Raw genomic sequence first — 15,943 nt, 5'->3', positions numbered from 1 at the left:
ATATGGCTCACCATCTTGGTATATATGGCTCTTCCCATCCTGGTATATATGGCCTCCTTCATCCTGCCTCCTGTGACCTGCTTCTCCTCCTCCACCGCTTTATCCCTCATAGCCACAGCTGGACTACAGTCCACAAAATAAAAATATGGTTTCTTTTTTTTTCCTCACTGTGCACCTCCTTCAGGGCGGCAGGAGGTAGTGCCCTAGGTGCCTACCCTGCCTACCTCTTGTCTAGCCCCTGCCTTGACGATTAAGGACCCTGACCATTAGTCTGTTTTCTGGCTCCTTCAGTCTAGGGCCACTCATGCACTGTGCAAGAACACGATGGCTCTGACTCATCAAACCTATTATGCCATAATTGTAACAGATTTGAATAGTCACAAAATTTTGCACAACACAGGGCTGCACAAAAATGTTGAGATTTTTGGCAGCTTCATGCTATTATCATCCAATTCTGAAAACATAAGTGGAGCTGGAGCGAGAAAAAGGTAATGTTGATCCCCCATACTCATCAAATTCATGATGAGCAGCAGGATACAATATAATTCTTACTTCAGTCCCTGACTGGAGTAAGATTTGTGGCAGGGTGTACACGGAGGAGCACAGCACTTGGTGCCTCATTTGATTCATTACGAGGTATGCGTCTCTTAACGGGGTAATCCTGGACTATTTTTTTTCTGCTCTGCGCCGGCTGAGAGCAATCACAGACCATTCCTGTCAGCAATTCTGCTGCTTCTCTTCAATAAAGTAGCTCCTCCTCTTCCAGGCTGCTCTGTCAACAGGGCGTGACTGCCACCTCATGCTGATTGACAGTCGGTTCCTCAAAGTTATACAGAAGTGATACGACTGTCAATGAGCAATTATGTGTCAGAGCAAATACCTGCCTGTAAGTTCTTAGGTCAATAAGAAAAAAATAAAATAGTCCCAGAAAACCCCTTTAATAAATCAGCTGGTTTGCACTATACCAATTCACTTTATTAAGACTGGAATGAAAAGCGCCAGTCTTGATTCATTCTTTAAGAGCCAAATGTTCATGAGCGACGCCTCTCTGTAAAATCCCATCACAATGTGCTAATCTCACAGCCTTAGGCTGCCGTCACACTAGCAGTATTTGGTCAGTATTTTACATCAGTATTTGTAAGCCAAAACCAGGAGTGGGTGATAAATACAGAAGTGGTGCATATGTTTCTATTATACTTTTCCTCTAAGGGCCCCTTTCCACTTGCGAGGAAAACGGACGAGTGCAATCCGATAAAAAATCGGATTGCACTCGGACCAATGTTATCTAATAGGTGTCTTTTCATTTGCGATTTTTTTCTCAGCCGAAATCGGACTGAGAAAAATCTGGATCGGCTGAGAAAAAAATCGCAGCATGCTGCGTGTTGCTGCGATTCTCGGACGAGACTCGCCAATGCAAGTCAATGGGTGCGAGAAAAAAATCGCACAGCACTCGCACCATGCGAGTTCTGTCCGATTTTTACGCACCGGTGTCCTTTGAAAAGCCGGTAATTCAGCACGGTGTACAGTAAAATCACACTGACAGGTTAGAATAGAGTAGATATATACACATGGAATAGGTATATATACATATATATATGTCAGTGAGACACCTATATATGTATATTTATATTTAATGCAGCGCTAGATAGCAGAAAAGCCCCTAATTCCAATTTTCTCCGCCAGAGTGGTAAAGCCAGTGACTGAGGGCAGATATTAATAGCCTAGAGAGGGTCCATGGTTATTGGCCCCCCTTGGCTACAAACATCTGCCCCAGCCACCCCAGAAAAGGCACATCTGGAAGATGCGCCTATTCTGGCACTTGGCCACTCTCTTCCCACTCCCGTGTAGCGGTGGGATATGGGGTAATGAAGGGTTAATGTCACCTTGCAATTGTAAGGTGACATTAAGCCAGATTAATAATGGAGAGGCGTCAATTATGACACCTATCCATTATTAATCCAATAGTATGAAATGGTTAATAAAACACACACACATTATTTAAAAGTATTTTAATGAAATAAAGACACATGTTGTTGTAATATTTTATTAGACTCTTAATCCACCTGAAGACCATCGTCCTGAAACAAAGTTAACAAAACAAACAACAATATTCCATACCTTCTGTCGTTATGTCCCACGATGTAAATCCATCTGAAGGGGTTAAATCATTTTACAGCCAAGAGCTGTGCTAATGCACTCGCTCGTGCCTGTAAAACCCCGGGTACTGAATGGATAGCAGGGGCTTGTCCTGTACTTAAAAAACCAAAAAGCAAGTACCAATGGAATCCTAGACTACAAAAACAAACCAAAACACAAGGATTCCTAAAATATAACTTTTAATAAATAAAGTTAAAATAACAAAGTTCTAAAATTGAGGACAATACAGTGAAAATAAGTAACCAACAAGGGAACTAGCTGACCCCTATCAAATACCCTACTCCTGTCCACTACCTATTTGCGGGGGTAGGCACCCTACGTTTCTGCGGTTGGTGCCCCCGCTCCACGAAGACTGGCCCTGTTGGCCCTACAAATACCCTATAGTCCCTAAAAGGTAGTGTCACGAATACCAATAGACCCAAAAACCAAAAATATTATAAAAAATTAGCAAAAATGGTGTAAATAAATAAGAAAAAATTAGAAAAAACAAACTAAGCAAAAAAACTCAGAAAATAGTTTTATAGCCCAAGCTGAAGACCCTAAATAGGGTATTCACATATCATACATTTTTTTTTTCTCTTCTTTTATGGGGTATAAAAAAGGAGAGATATTAATATCGCCTTTAAACAGAACAACTCAAAAAAGAGAGCCCCTCAGATCACAATGATACCATCATATCTCACTGACTACATAGAGTAGAAAACCCCAACTGCCACATCTGTAGTTACAATGGCCTGCTAGTTTATCCATAAGCAAAAGTATTATATAAAAAATTAGCAAAAAACTGTATGAAAAACATAATAGAAAAAAATAATCAAAAGCAAACTAAACAAAAAAACTGAAAAGTAGTTTTGTAAGGCTAGGTTCACATTGCGTTAGGGCAATCCGTTAAGCGCATAGCGCTAGCGAATTGCGCTAACGCAATGCTTCTCTAGGGTCCGCGTTCGGCGTCCCCGCTAGCGCAGATCCCCGATCTGCACTAGCGAGGAACGGACCTCAAATGAAGCAACATCGCTAGCGCCCGCCCAATGTGGGCGTGCGCTAGCGATGCGCTCACCATTACAGGCTATGGCGGCGTTAACGGACTACGTTAACACCGCGTTATGCCGCGGTGTAACGTAGTCCGTTAAACGCGGTCACATAACGCAATGTGACCCTAGCCTAACCAAAAACCTGGATGCCCTAATAAGGTATTTAAACAAAATATAGCTTTTTTGGGCCGATAGAGAGGGAAAATATTAATGTCCCATTTATGCACAAGACTCAGTTATGGGAAACCACTCAAATGACAATAATGCCCATACGTGGTTCTCACACAATGGTGAAGTCAGCAAAAGCTAGATACAAAAAAGCCTCCTTAATACATCGGCTAGTTCCAAAAAGAGTCATTTCATAGAGTGGAGACACCAGAGTATGATGCAATAGTCCTATCCCAAAGAGATGTATATATAGTATATCAAAAAAGTCATTCTGATGGCCATATCATATGCAGTTTGAACCAAATGAAGCGTTTTCACACAGAGAAGAAATGAGGATATGGCCCGTCCAATACATCGAGGTCCTTCAATCCCATTGTAAATATGGGTCCAACAGTCATAGCCACATCTCATGCAGCAAAAATAGTCATTAAGCCATATCGAGCACTGTGGATATCGGTGCAGAAATAGTTTAGATGGCCATATCATATGCAGCAAAAATAGTCATTAAGCCATATTACTAATACCTTATTAGGGCATCCAGGTTTTTGGTTACAAAACTACTTTTCAGTTTTTTTGTTTAGTTTGCTTTTGATTATTTTTTTCTATTATGTTTTTCATACAGTTTTTTGCTAATTTTTTATATAATACTTTTGCTTATGGATAAACTAGCAGGCCATTGTAACTACAGATGTGGCAGTTGGGGTTTTCTACTCTATGTAGTCAGTGAGATATGATGGTATCATTGTGATCTGAGGGGCTCTCTTTTTTGAGTTGTTCTGTTTAAAGGCGATATTAATATCTCTCCTTTTTTATACCCCATAAAAGAAGAAAAAAAAATGTATGATATGTGAATACCCTATTTAGGGTCTTCAGCTTGGGCTATAAAACTATTTTCTGAGTTTTTTTGCTTAGTTTGTTTTTTCTAATTTTTTCTTATTTATTTACACCATTTTTGCTAATTTTTTATAATATTTTTGGTTTTTGGGTCTATTGGTATTCGTGACACTACCTTTTAGGGACTATAGGGTATTTGTAGGGCCAACAGGGCCAGTCTTCGTGGAGCGGGGGCACCAACCGCAGAAACTTAGGGTGCCTACCCCCGCAAATAGGTAGTGGACAGGAGTAGGGTATTTGATAGGGGTCAGCTAGTTCCCTTGTTGGTTACTTATTTTCACTGTATTGTCCTCAATTTTAGAACTTTGTTATTTTAACTTTATTTATTAAAAGTTATATTTTAGGAATCCTTGTGTTTTGGTTTGTTCTTGTCCTGTACTTACTTTGAGTTGTGGTGATGTGCCCTCTGCTGGATGTCCTCATATGAACTCGAGCGTGGGAACTTTTCCAAGGCTCCAGTTCATGAGGACATCCAGCAGAGGGCGCATCACCGCAACTCAAGGTAACTACAGGTCATTGACCTACATTACCTTCATTCCCCGGGGTTTACAGGCACGAGCACAGCTGCATTATAGCAGAGCTCCTGCCTGTAAAATATTTTAACCCCTTCAGATGGATTTACATCGTGGGACGTTACAGATCTACGGAAGGTATGTATATTGTTGGTTTATTATTTTTAATTTGTTACAGAACGAGGGTCTTCAGGTGGATTGAGAGAGCAATAAAATATTACAACAACCTGTGTGTTTATTTCATTAAAATACTTTGCAATATTGTGTGTGAGTTTTTTTAACCATTTCGTACTATTGGATTAATAATGGATAGGTGTCATAATTGACGCCTCTCCATTATTAATCTGGCTTAATGTCACCTTACAATAGCAAGGTGACATTAACCCTTCATTACCCCATATCCCACCGCTACAGGGAGTGGGAAGAGAGTGGACAAGTGCCAGAATAGGCGCATCTTCCAGATGTGCCTTTTCTGGGGTGGCTGGGGGCAGATGTTTGTAGCCAGGGGGGGCCAATAACCATGGACCCTCTCTAGGCTATTAATATCTGCCCTCAGTCACTGGCTTTACCACTCTGGTGGAGAAAATTGCGCGGGAGCCCACGCCAATTTTTTCTGCAATTTAACCCTTTAATTTCATAGCTAGAGCCCCCAAATTTGACACACAGACACTTCTTACATTAGTGAAGAGGAATATGTAATAAAAGAAAGGATATGAGATGGTTTACTGTATGTAAACCATGTCTCATATCCTGTCGGGTTTGTGAAGGAGAGGGCAAAAGCTGGCAATTGAATTGGCGGCTTTTATGCTATCTAGCGCTGCATTAAATATAAAAATACATATATAGGTGTCTCACTGACATATATATATGTATATATACCTATTCTATGTATATATATCTACTCTATTCTAACCTGTTAGTGTGATTTTACTGTACACAGCACTGATTTGCCGGCTTTTCAAAGGACACCGGTGCGTAAAAATCGGACAGTAATACGGATGTCATACGGATGATGCGATTACAAAAAACGGATGATGCGATTAAAAATCGCATTGCACTCGCATGACACTCGCATGACAATCGCATACGTTACATCCGTTTTTTCCGTTTTTTCGGTCCAGATTACGGAACGTTTTTTCTCTCGCAAGGGGAAAGGGACCCTTATTGTTCCACTCCTGGTTTTGGCTTACAAATACTGATGTAAAATACTGACCAAATACTGCTAGCGTGACGGCAGCCTTAGGGTATGTGTCCACGTTCAGGATTGCATCAGGATTTGGTTAGGATTTTTCATCAGTATTTGTAAGCCAAAACCAGGAGTGGGTGATAAATGCAAAAGTGGTGCATATGTTTCTATTATACTTTTCCTCTAATTGTTCCACTCCTGGTTTTGGCTTACAAATACTGATGTAAAATACTGACCAAATCCTGATGCAATCCTGAACGTGGACAGACACATACCCTTAGGGTATGTTTCCACGGTCAGGAAACGCTGCTTGTTTGACGCTGCGCAGAGCTGCAGCGTCAAACAAGCAGCGTCCAGATGTTCCAGCATAGTGGATGGGATTTTATGAAATCCCGTCTCCACTATGCGTGGAAACCCGCATCCGTCTTCCCTGCGACTCTGGACATGCTGCGCGTCTTTTCAGATCGCAGCATGTCAGTACACCTTGCGGGGACGCAGCGTCCCCGCAAGGCATATCACAGGGCGCTATGGGAGAGAGCGATCATCCCGGATGTGAAGAGTTAACACATCCGGCATGATCGCGTCCCAGAAAGGGGGCGGGGCTTAGCGCTGAGCGGCTTCGCCGCTGCGGCGATACCGCCGGCCATCCTGACAGTGGAAACATACCCTAAGGGTATGTGTCCACGTTCAGGTTTGCTTCAGGCTTTGGTCAGGATTTTATGCAGGTAAAATCCTGACCAAAAATGCACCTGAGGTCACTGGCAGGTCACCTGCGGTGTTCCTGTGTGTTTTGCTCATTGTAGCAACATGCTGCGTTCTGAAAAAACACAACGCATGTGCGTTTTTGCGGGAAAAACGCATGCGTTTTTTAATGCACAGTGGAGACGGGATTTCATTAAATCCCTTCCACTATGCTGTAACATCTGGACGCAGCGTTTCCTGAACATGGACACATACCCTTACTGCAGTTCCCGAGTAATTGAGACACCCAAAAAACTCTTTCAAACCGTCTTTTAGAAGAAATTGTATTTATTTTTTATTGTGTTAAGCCCCCTTTCATATAGCCTTGATTCATCAAGACTGGCAGTTTCCAAACCGTTTTTGCAGAAGGGGTGGAGAGGAGGGTGTGGCATCTAATTAATTGAGGGGCCCCATACCTTTTAATAAATCAGGCGAGGCCTGAAGTGAATATTACCTAAGTGCACCTCACCACAAATCTTACTCCAGTCAGAGACTGGAGTAAGATTTATGGCGTTAGGTATGACACCACCTCTCATGAATGTCACAGGTGCAGATTGCCACACCCCATTATGCCCAGTCTAGCCCCAGCTACACCAATTTTGTCAGAGCTGGGTATAAATGGCATGAAAATGCCAAAAGTCACAATTTTTTGTGTAGTCTGGTGTTGTGCAAACTTTTTGCAACTTTTCAAACATTTTTATTCCAGGAATCATAAACGTTTGGATGAATCAGGGCAATAGTCCCTGATCATCCTCTCACATACCTGCCAGATACCAGGGACCAGGCCATTTTCCACTGCTGCCATAAATAGTGGCAAGTTTATCTATTATCCATTTTTGACCAATAGATGTCAGTGTTGTCCTTCCAAATGCATCTTCTGTACTAAACTCCCACTAAAACGAGTCCATTACTTGTTCTATTGATAAATAACATGTAACGGGATAATAGAAAGCTTTAAACAGGTTAAAACTATTTTTCCATACATTAAAGTACCTGGGACATTAGTACACATTTCTGATGGAACTACTTTCTAGGTATTTCTAGGTATTGTACCACTCTCCCATTCTGTGAACTTTCTCATGGCAACCCAATCACCTATGTAAATCCACAATCAGCGAAAATCCAAGGCTCCAGAGTTTTTCCCAAAATGTATTAGATATTCAAAAACATCAATTCATCATCCACAGATGGCCTTTATCATCATCATATCATGTTGTCCTAAGACTCTTAAGGGCTTGTTTAGATGACCGTATTTTCAATCTAAGTGCTATTGTAAGCAAGTGACCAGATGTAACGCACAGACAAAACACAAGACGGAAGTAACAACTGTAACTATACCTCCCAACTTTGAAGAACAGAAACGGGGACAAACTATGCGGAGCACTACAGTAACTTTTGGCCACACCACAATCCACAGCCATTTACCCTTTCTTTCTCCCCTGGCATGAGGAGTTGTCAGAGGGGCGGTCGTAGTGAGGGACATTCAGCAGATGCCCGAGACTGCAGGGAGTAGACCCAAATCCAGGACTGTCTGCAGTATCTGGGGCGATTGGGATTACAGATGAGCAGATGGATTCATGGGTCTCTGGTCCAGTATCCAGGTCAGTGGTACATGCCGGCTGGATGGGAGGTCGCACATCTCTAGCCGTCTGACATTCCCGGTGCGATTTTTAGTTAGCCATGGCTGGTACTACATCCATCTGTGTGTCCTGCTCATTTTTAGTTGGGACCTGTGGTTTTATTTTTTTGCTCCTTCATTCACTTTCGGAGCCGCCAGAATTTTCTCATCTTTATGTAGCTTCACTATACAACATCTAGCTTTTTGGTGTTTGTAAGGCCATGTTCACACGTTGCATAAATATTATGTTTTTGTTTTCTGTAGATGTCCGCACCAAACGACACAATAATAATCTTCTCTGATTACCCCAGGAGTTTGGGTACCACAGTGGTACTGCCTTCCTCTCGCGGAGGGTGATGCCATGCCTGGAAACGAGGAGGGTCCCTTTGAAGGTAACCTGTATGTGGTGCCCCAGGGTCCTGGTCGTTGCATTGGTATTGCTTTCCTCTCGGGGAGAGTGATATTACGTTTGGAGGCAAAGAAGGATGACTGCATCCAGGTATCACAAACATGCAACACATTTCACACTCCAGGCCACTAGGGGGAGCTTCTGCTCCTATTTATTAGGGCACTCCTCACATAGGTAAAACTGTTCGCCTGTAGGAAAAGTTAGTTGCTGGCTGAGCTCAGCTCAGTTAGTTGGTCCCTGACAGGGGTGGGATCCTGTCATTGAACGAAGGAGAAAGGCCACGGAGCTGTGCATGCACTCAGAGCTGCAGCTCCCAGAAAGAGACACACAGAAGGCAGAACTGTATTGCAGCAAGCGTGAAGGGAGTCGCAGCAAAGGAGTGGATACCAGAAGGGGACCAGCCCTACACAGGCTGCCTCCTTCTGTGGCGCAGAAGCCAGGTAGCCGGAACACCGAGGGAGTAAGGACCTTTATGCTTTGCTCCAGAGACCAGCAGGGCAGCTAATTGCAAGTTACCTGTCCGCCCTACACCCAGGAGGCATGGTGGCAACCTTTGGAGGCCGGGGCGTGCTAGAGTCCCTATAAACAGCCTCAAGCCACCAGTCATACGGGTTTGTCCTATCCTATATGGGGGACAGAGAGAAAGACATTGCATCTGTGAGGACCTTATGTGAAGCCTTATGCAGTAAGGAACTACAACACTGCAGTGCAAGGGATTTCCACCTGGACAAGGGGACTCTGGACTTGCCTCCAAACCGGCCAGACTCTGCCTGCCCTGTGATCTGGTGTCTTGGACTGTGGATGCTGAAGTCTTCAGTAAAGGTAAAGAGACTGCAACCCTGTGTCCTCGTTCTTCTCTGCGCCTCTCACCATCCTACCATCTACACACCGGGAAGCCCTGGGGATATACTTCACCTGTGGGAAGGTATACCATCTAGCTGCCATAACATCACCCCAGCGGGGTTTATCCCTTTAAAGACCTTTCCCTTTTACACGGACGTCCCAGGGCCACGGCCCGGGTCAGCCACCGTGACATCCCCCTGTGAACCGCAGGACCCGGTACCGAGTACCCCATGGCCCCATGGGGGCACTCCAACTTTGGCATCATGAACAGGATCTACTAAAGCTGAAAATCGGGTCATGTGTGCCTAAAAGACTGTGCCAAAACTGTGCCTAACCGAGCGCTGGAGAAGAAGGACGTGCCATCGTGGGCGTGAACCAAGTGAAGAAGCGTGAAAAATAATGGCCGCCCAGTCCAAATACTTCTGTACCTTGAGGACGTGTCCGTCAGCAGCCGAGATCCGCCTCCTGATCCTAAATGGCGGGAGGAGACCAAGAAAAAGGAACCGCCCCCGAAGGAGAGGGCAGGAAAGAGACCAGGACGGAGCAAGCAACGTAGAGGACGCCATGGCCAGCAGCCCGGAACCAGAGCGTGGGGTGGAAGCGGAGGACTCCCCCAGCCACCTGGAAAGACACCGCGGCCAGGCATCACCCGTTGGCCCTGACTTCCTGCAGGCCAGAGTGGAGGAGCTCATCGACCAGCTCCTACAGATGCAGCTGGGCGCCAAGGCCATGTGTCGGGCGGCACCCCCGGAAGACTCACCAGCACCATTTCCAGCACTGCTCCCAGCACCGCTTCCCGCTAAACAGACTCCGCCACCGACAGGACCGAACGGCACCGGAGACACCGCTGCGTCAGGTAAGGACACCGACCCTGCCCCGGTGACCGAGGAACTGTTAGTAGGCCCCGTAGCAGCGCCACCTCCCTATGGGTCCCACCGGCTCCAAAATCTTGAACTATGGGACCAGGTCACGGGGATGGAGAGTTTCATGAAGGCCCCGATAGCACCTACCGCCTTGCCGGGTGAACTGTATGCGGAAAAGACAGTGTACTGCTGGATCTACCCTGGACCCGACCTCATGGGTTTCCCCGGGACTGCTAGGCAGGAGGGAGAAACCCTGGAGGTCCTGAGCTGGGACGAGTACCAGGGACAACTCGCCCGCAAATGGGAGGCACAGGAGGAGGGACACCAGGCCAGCGCAGAGCCTTTGACAAAAGGGATATGCAGGCCAAGGCCCAGGCCCGCAAGGACTGCTCTGTCAGCCAGGCGCCGCGTAAGCAGGGCATAGTAGTGGCCTTTAAGCTAAAAGGAGGCTGGGGCTTCATCAAAGAGCAGGGACTCTATGCGGAGATCTTTGTTAACAGGAGGGACGTGGAGTCTCACTTGTGGGAAGGACACCTGGATAGGGATCTGTATCCAGGAGATTGCATCACCTACATCAGGCACTTTGGCGCCAAAGGGTGGTTCGCTCTCAATGTCCACAAATACAAGGACCCTGTCACTAAGCCACCTAGCACCAAGATGCCAGCCGTGTCACCTTGTGCAGTCACAGCCCCCCTTTGTGCTAAAGCGGCCACAGCCATTACTACACCCACAGTCACTCCTGTCTGCACCCTTACCAAGACCACAGTGTGCACCATTACTACTACAGAGACTGCAGTAGCCACAGGATCAACTGTCACCTGCACCAAAGCTGCTGTTGTGGAACAGAAATCAGTGGGCACACAAACCCCCGTCTGGAGTGAGGGAGCCCCATACGTAGCACCTGGTAGCCGCCAGTACCCTAAAGGCGCCAGTACCCTAAAGGACTACCTCCACCAGTGCTACCGCCAGAACTGTTATAAAAGAACAATACCTGAACAATGATTGTAAATAGTTAATTCTTCATCCTTTTGCTGCTAAAGTTCATTGAACCCGACCAGGGTTATTTCTTAAAGGGGTCCTCAGTTCCAGGAGGATCCTATGTTTTTGCACATGTTTGCACGAGTTGCTTTAAAGAACATTAGAGTCATGGACAGTGAGTGGCTCACAAACTGTTCCTGTATATAGTTTGCACCTTCTTAAAGGTGCTTCCTACTGGTTTTACAAAGGAAGCTTTTACAGATACTGCTTCTAAAAGAGACTGTTTCTAATCTTGTTGTGAGAACTGCTTTGCTTTACAGAGACCTGAAGAAAAACCCATTTGGCGCGGCAGGATTCCGGGTCTGGATACACGCCTTGTAGCCCGCCCAAAGCCAACGTTGGGGGTTAATAACGGGTCCCTCGCATCGTTCCTGCTGTTACAGCGTTATTGACTGACTTGAGTATTGGTACATTTGCACTATCTCAAAAGGAAAAGGACTTGAATATTGTTTAAACCCTTAAAGGGAATGTTTGCTAGTTGCACTTTGACAGAGTATATTAAAGAGTTAATATAGTAGATAGTACTGAAAGCTGAAACTTGAACCTAGTTAGAATAATGTTTCAATATAGCCGATAATGAGTATTGCTATCCTGATACACTCTTGAATAAAATAGAGAAAATAAAGTAACCTGCGGGGGTTGGACAGAAACTTTGCACTTGAAGAAGAATAAAAGTAATAAGATGTTGATTTATACTTTGAAGCCTTAATAGATAGTATACCCATCTGGGTAATCGTATTTCATAGTTAGTAACTGTTTTCTACCCTTATTAAAAAGTGGATCCACAATGTAAATATGTTTTGTTACGCAACGTTCAAGGGTCCTCACCTCCCATGGAGGGAAGCTTTAGTATGGTGTTGATATGTTTTATAGCATTTCAAAAATTTGTATGTCTTTTGCTAACCTGTAAACTGTTGTTTTCTTTTCCCAGTCCGGGAGTACTGGATTTAACGGAGGAGAGTGCGGCGCCCCAGGGTCCTGGTCGCCTCAGTGGTATTGCTTTCCTCTCGGGGAGAGTGATATTACGTTTGGAGGCAAAGAAGGATAACTGCATCCAGGTATCACAAACATGCAACACATTTCACACTCCAGGCCACCAGGGGTAGCTTCTGCTCCTATTTATTAGGTCACTCCCCACATAGGTAAAACTGGTCGCCTGTAGGGAAAGTTAGTTAGTTGCTGGCTGAGCTCAGCTCAGTTAGTTGGTGGGATCCTGTCAGTGAACGGAGGAGAAAGGACATGGAGCTGTGCATGCCCTCAGAGCTGCAGCTCCCAGAAAGAGACACACAGAAGGCAGAACTGTATTGCTGCGAGCGTGAAGGAAGTCGCAGCAAAGGAGTGGCTATTAAAAGGGGACCAGCCCTACACAGGCTGCCGCCTTCTGAGGCGCAGAAGCCCGGTAGCCGGAACACCGAGGGAGTAAGGACCTTTATGCTTTGCTCCAGAAACCAGCAGGACAGCTAATTGAAAGTTACCTGTCCGCCCTACACCCAGGAGGCATGGTGGCAACCTTTGTGAAGCCTTATGCAGTAAGGAACTACAACACTGCAGCGCAAGGGAAGGCTACTGATTTCCACCTGGACAAGGGCACTCTGGACTTGCCTCCAAACTGGCCGGACTCTGCCTGCCCTGTGATCTGGTTTCCTGGACTGTGGATGCTAAAGTCTTCAGTAAAGGTAAAGAGACTGCAACGTTGTGTCCTCGTTCTTCTCTGCGCCTCTCACCATCCTATCATCTACACACCGGGAAGCCCTGGGGATATACTTCACCTGTGGGAAGGTATACCATCTAGCTGCCATAACATCCCCCCAGTGGACCCCTTAAAGCAGCGTCGGTCATCCCGACCGAATACCACAGGTGGCGTCACAAACACAAACTTTATCCCTTTAAAGACCTTTCCCTTTTACACAGACGTCCCAGGGCCACGGACCGGGTCAGCCACCGTGACATCCCCCTGTGAATCGCAGGACCCGGTACCGAGTACCCCACGGCCCCATGGGGGCGCTCCGTGTACATGCAACATGTTCTGACTACAGGCCAGAAAGGGGAGCTCTAGACCCCATTTCAGGGGAGCTTATCTAGATATATATATTCTGGCTTGGAGGAGGAGTTAGATCAGTCTGGAGTTTTGTGTGAGACAGAGAAGGAGGAAGGCGCACAGGAGAAGTAAGGAGCTGGAGGAGAGCTGCGACTGGGTTGACTCCACGCTGAAGCACAGGAACCGGACACCGGGAGTCCGAGGCTGTGTGGGACTGTATGCCCCACAGCAGAAACCAGAGGGCAGGAGATTGAAAGTAACTTGCCCATATCTACAACCTGAGGTACAGCAACATACAGAGGCCGGAGTCACCATGAATAGAGACCCCTATAAAAAGGCACTCGTTGCCTACCATGCAGGTACTGTCTCAGGACAGAGAGTGAGAGAGGACCTTGAAAGAAGCCATATTCAGCAAGGGACTATTATACAGCGCGTAGTGGGAGGCTCCCTGTCATGAATCCCAATGGCTAGGGATAGCACAGGACAAGCAAGGTACAAATATATAACGGACGAGCTCTAGGGTGATGGAACCTGGGCTGACCGCTGCCCTACGCCTGACAAACGCAACTAGAGATAGCCAGGGAGCGTGCCTACGTTGGTTCTAGACGCCACGCACCAGCCTAAGAGCTAACTAGTACTGCAGAGAAAATAAAGACCTCACTTGCCTCCAGAGGAACGAACCCCAAAAGGTATAGTTGCCCCCCACATGTATTGACGGTGAAATGAGAGGAAGGCACACACATACACATAGAGATGATATATATAGGTTTAGCAAATAGAGGCCCGCTGTAAACTAGAAAGCAGAACGATACAAAAGGGGTCTGAGCGGTCAGCAAAAAACCCTAATCAAAAAACCATCCTGAGATTACAAGAACCCATGTGCCAACTCATGGCACATGGGGAGAACCTCAGTCCACTAGAGCTACCAGCTAGCATAGAGACATAATAAGCAAGCTGGACAAAAAAACCAAACAACTGAAAATCAGCACTTAGCTTATCCTGAAAGATCTGGGAGCAGGTAGGCAGGAACAAAACAGAGCACATCTGAATACATTGATAGCCGGCAAGGAAATGACAGAAAGGCCAGGTAAAATAGGAAACACCCAGCCTCTGATGGACAGGTGGAAACCAAAGGCCGCAACCCACCAAAGTCACCCAGTACCAGCAGTAACCACCAGAGGGAGCCCACAAACAGAATCCACAACAGCTCCCAATCTGACCTGGCAAAGGGAATTCAACTCGTTTCCAGGCTGCCTAGACTCCACCGTCTCCTGTTGCTGGTAACCTGGACTGTGGCCGCAAACCACCAGTAAAACAGGTAAAGTGACTGCAACCTTGTGTCCTCTGATTATTTCTGGCACCACACTATCTTTGCCAAATACATCGGGAGCCCTGGGGACCCAGCTTCACCTGTGGATAGCCATACCATCCTTGCTGCAGAGCCATTGCTCCCCAGAGGACCCCTTTAAGAAGCGTCGATCATCCCTGACAGAATACCACAGTTGGCATCACAAACATTCTTATTTCTAATAACCCCTTTAATTTGGACTCCCAGGGCCACGGACAGGGTCGCAGCCACCGTGGCCACCCCTTTAATGATGACGGGACCAGTTGCCGAGTACCCCTAGGCCCTGGCGGGCGTTCCACAGTTCTCATGAAATCACATCCACTTTGCTTGGACAGTTCAACACAACAGAATTTCTGTGCAAAAAAGCAGCAAGAAAATATGCAGCATTTATGCTACATGTGAACTTAGTCTAAATATCCGAGCAAAATGGATGCAATTCCATGAAATCTCCACCCTCGGTGCATCTTAAAGGGCACCTGTCACCTCGTTTTTTCAGTATGAGATAAAAATACTGTTAAATAGGGCCTGAGCTGTGCATTACAACAGTGTATTTTGTGGACCCCGATTCCCCACCTATGCTGCCAAAATACGTTACCAAAGTTGCCGTTTTCGCCTGTCAATCAGGCTGGTCTGGTCAAAAGGGCGTGGTGTCTTCCCCCAGATCTTGCTTAGTTTTCCGTTGGTGGCGTAGTGGTTTGCGCATGCCCAAGGTCCCGAATCCACTGCACAGGGGAGTTAATAGAGCGCGATGTGCACTATTTCATTGGTGATCGGTGGGGGCGGCCATCTTCCTTTGGCCGCGCGTGCGCAGAAGCGGCGCTCTGCTGGCCGCGGCTTCAGGAAAATGGCCGCGGGATGCCGCGCGTGTGCAGATGGAGATCGCGGCGGCCATTTTCCTGAAGCAGAGTTCGCATCTTGGCTTCAGGAAAATGGCCGCCGCGATCTCCATCTGCGCACACGCGGCATCCCGCGGCCATTTTCCTGAAGCCGTGGCCAGCAGAGCGCCGTTTCTGTGCACGCGCGGCCAAAGGAAGATGGCCGTCACCACGATCACCAATGAAATAGTGCACATCGCGCTCTTTTAACTCCCCTGTGCA

Source organism: Ranitomeya variabilis, chromosome 5, assembly GCF_051348905.1.
Source record: "Ranitomeya variabilis isolate aRanVar5 chromosome 5, aRanVar5.hap1, whole genome shotgun sequence".
Classification (NCBI taxonomy): Eukaryota; Metazoa; Chordata; class Amphibia; order Anura; family Dendrobatidae; genus Ranitomeya; species Ranitomeya variabilis.
Note: the sequence above shows the minus strand (reverse complement) of the source record.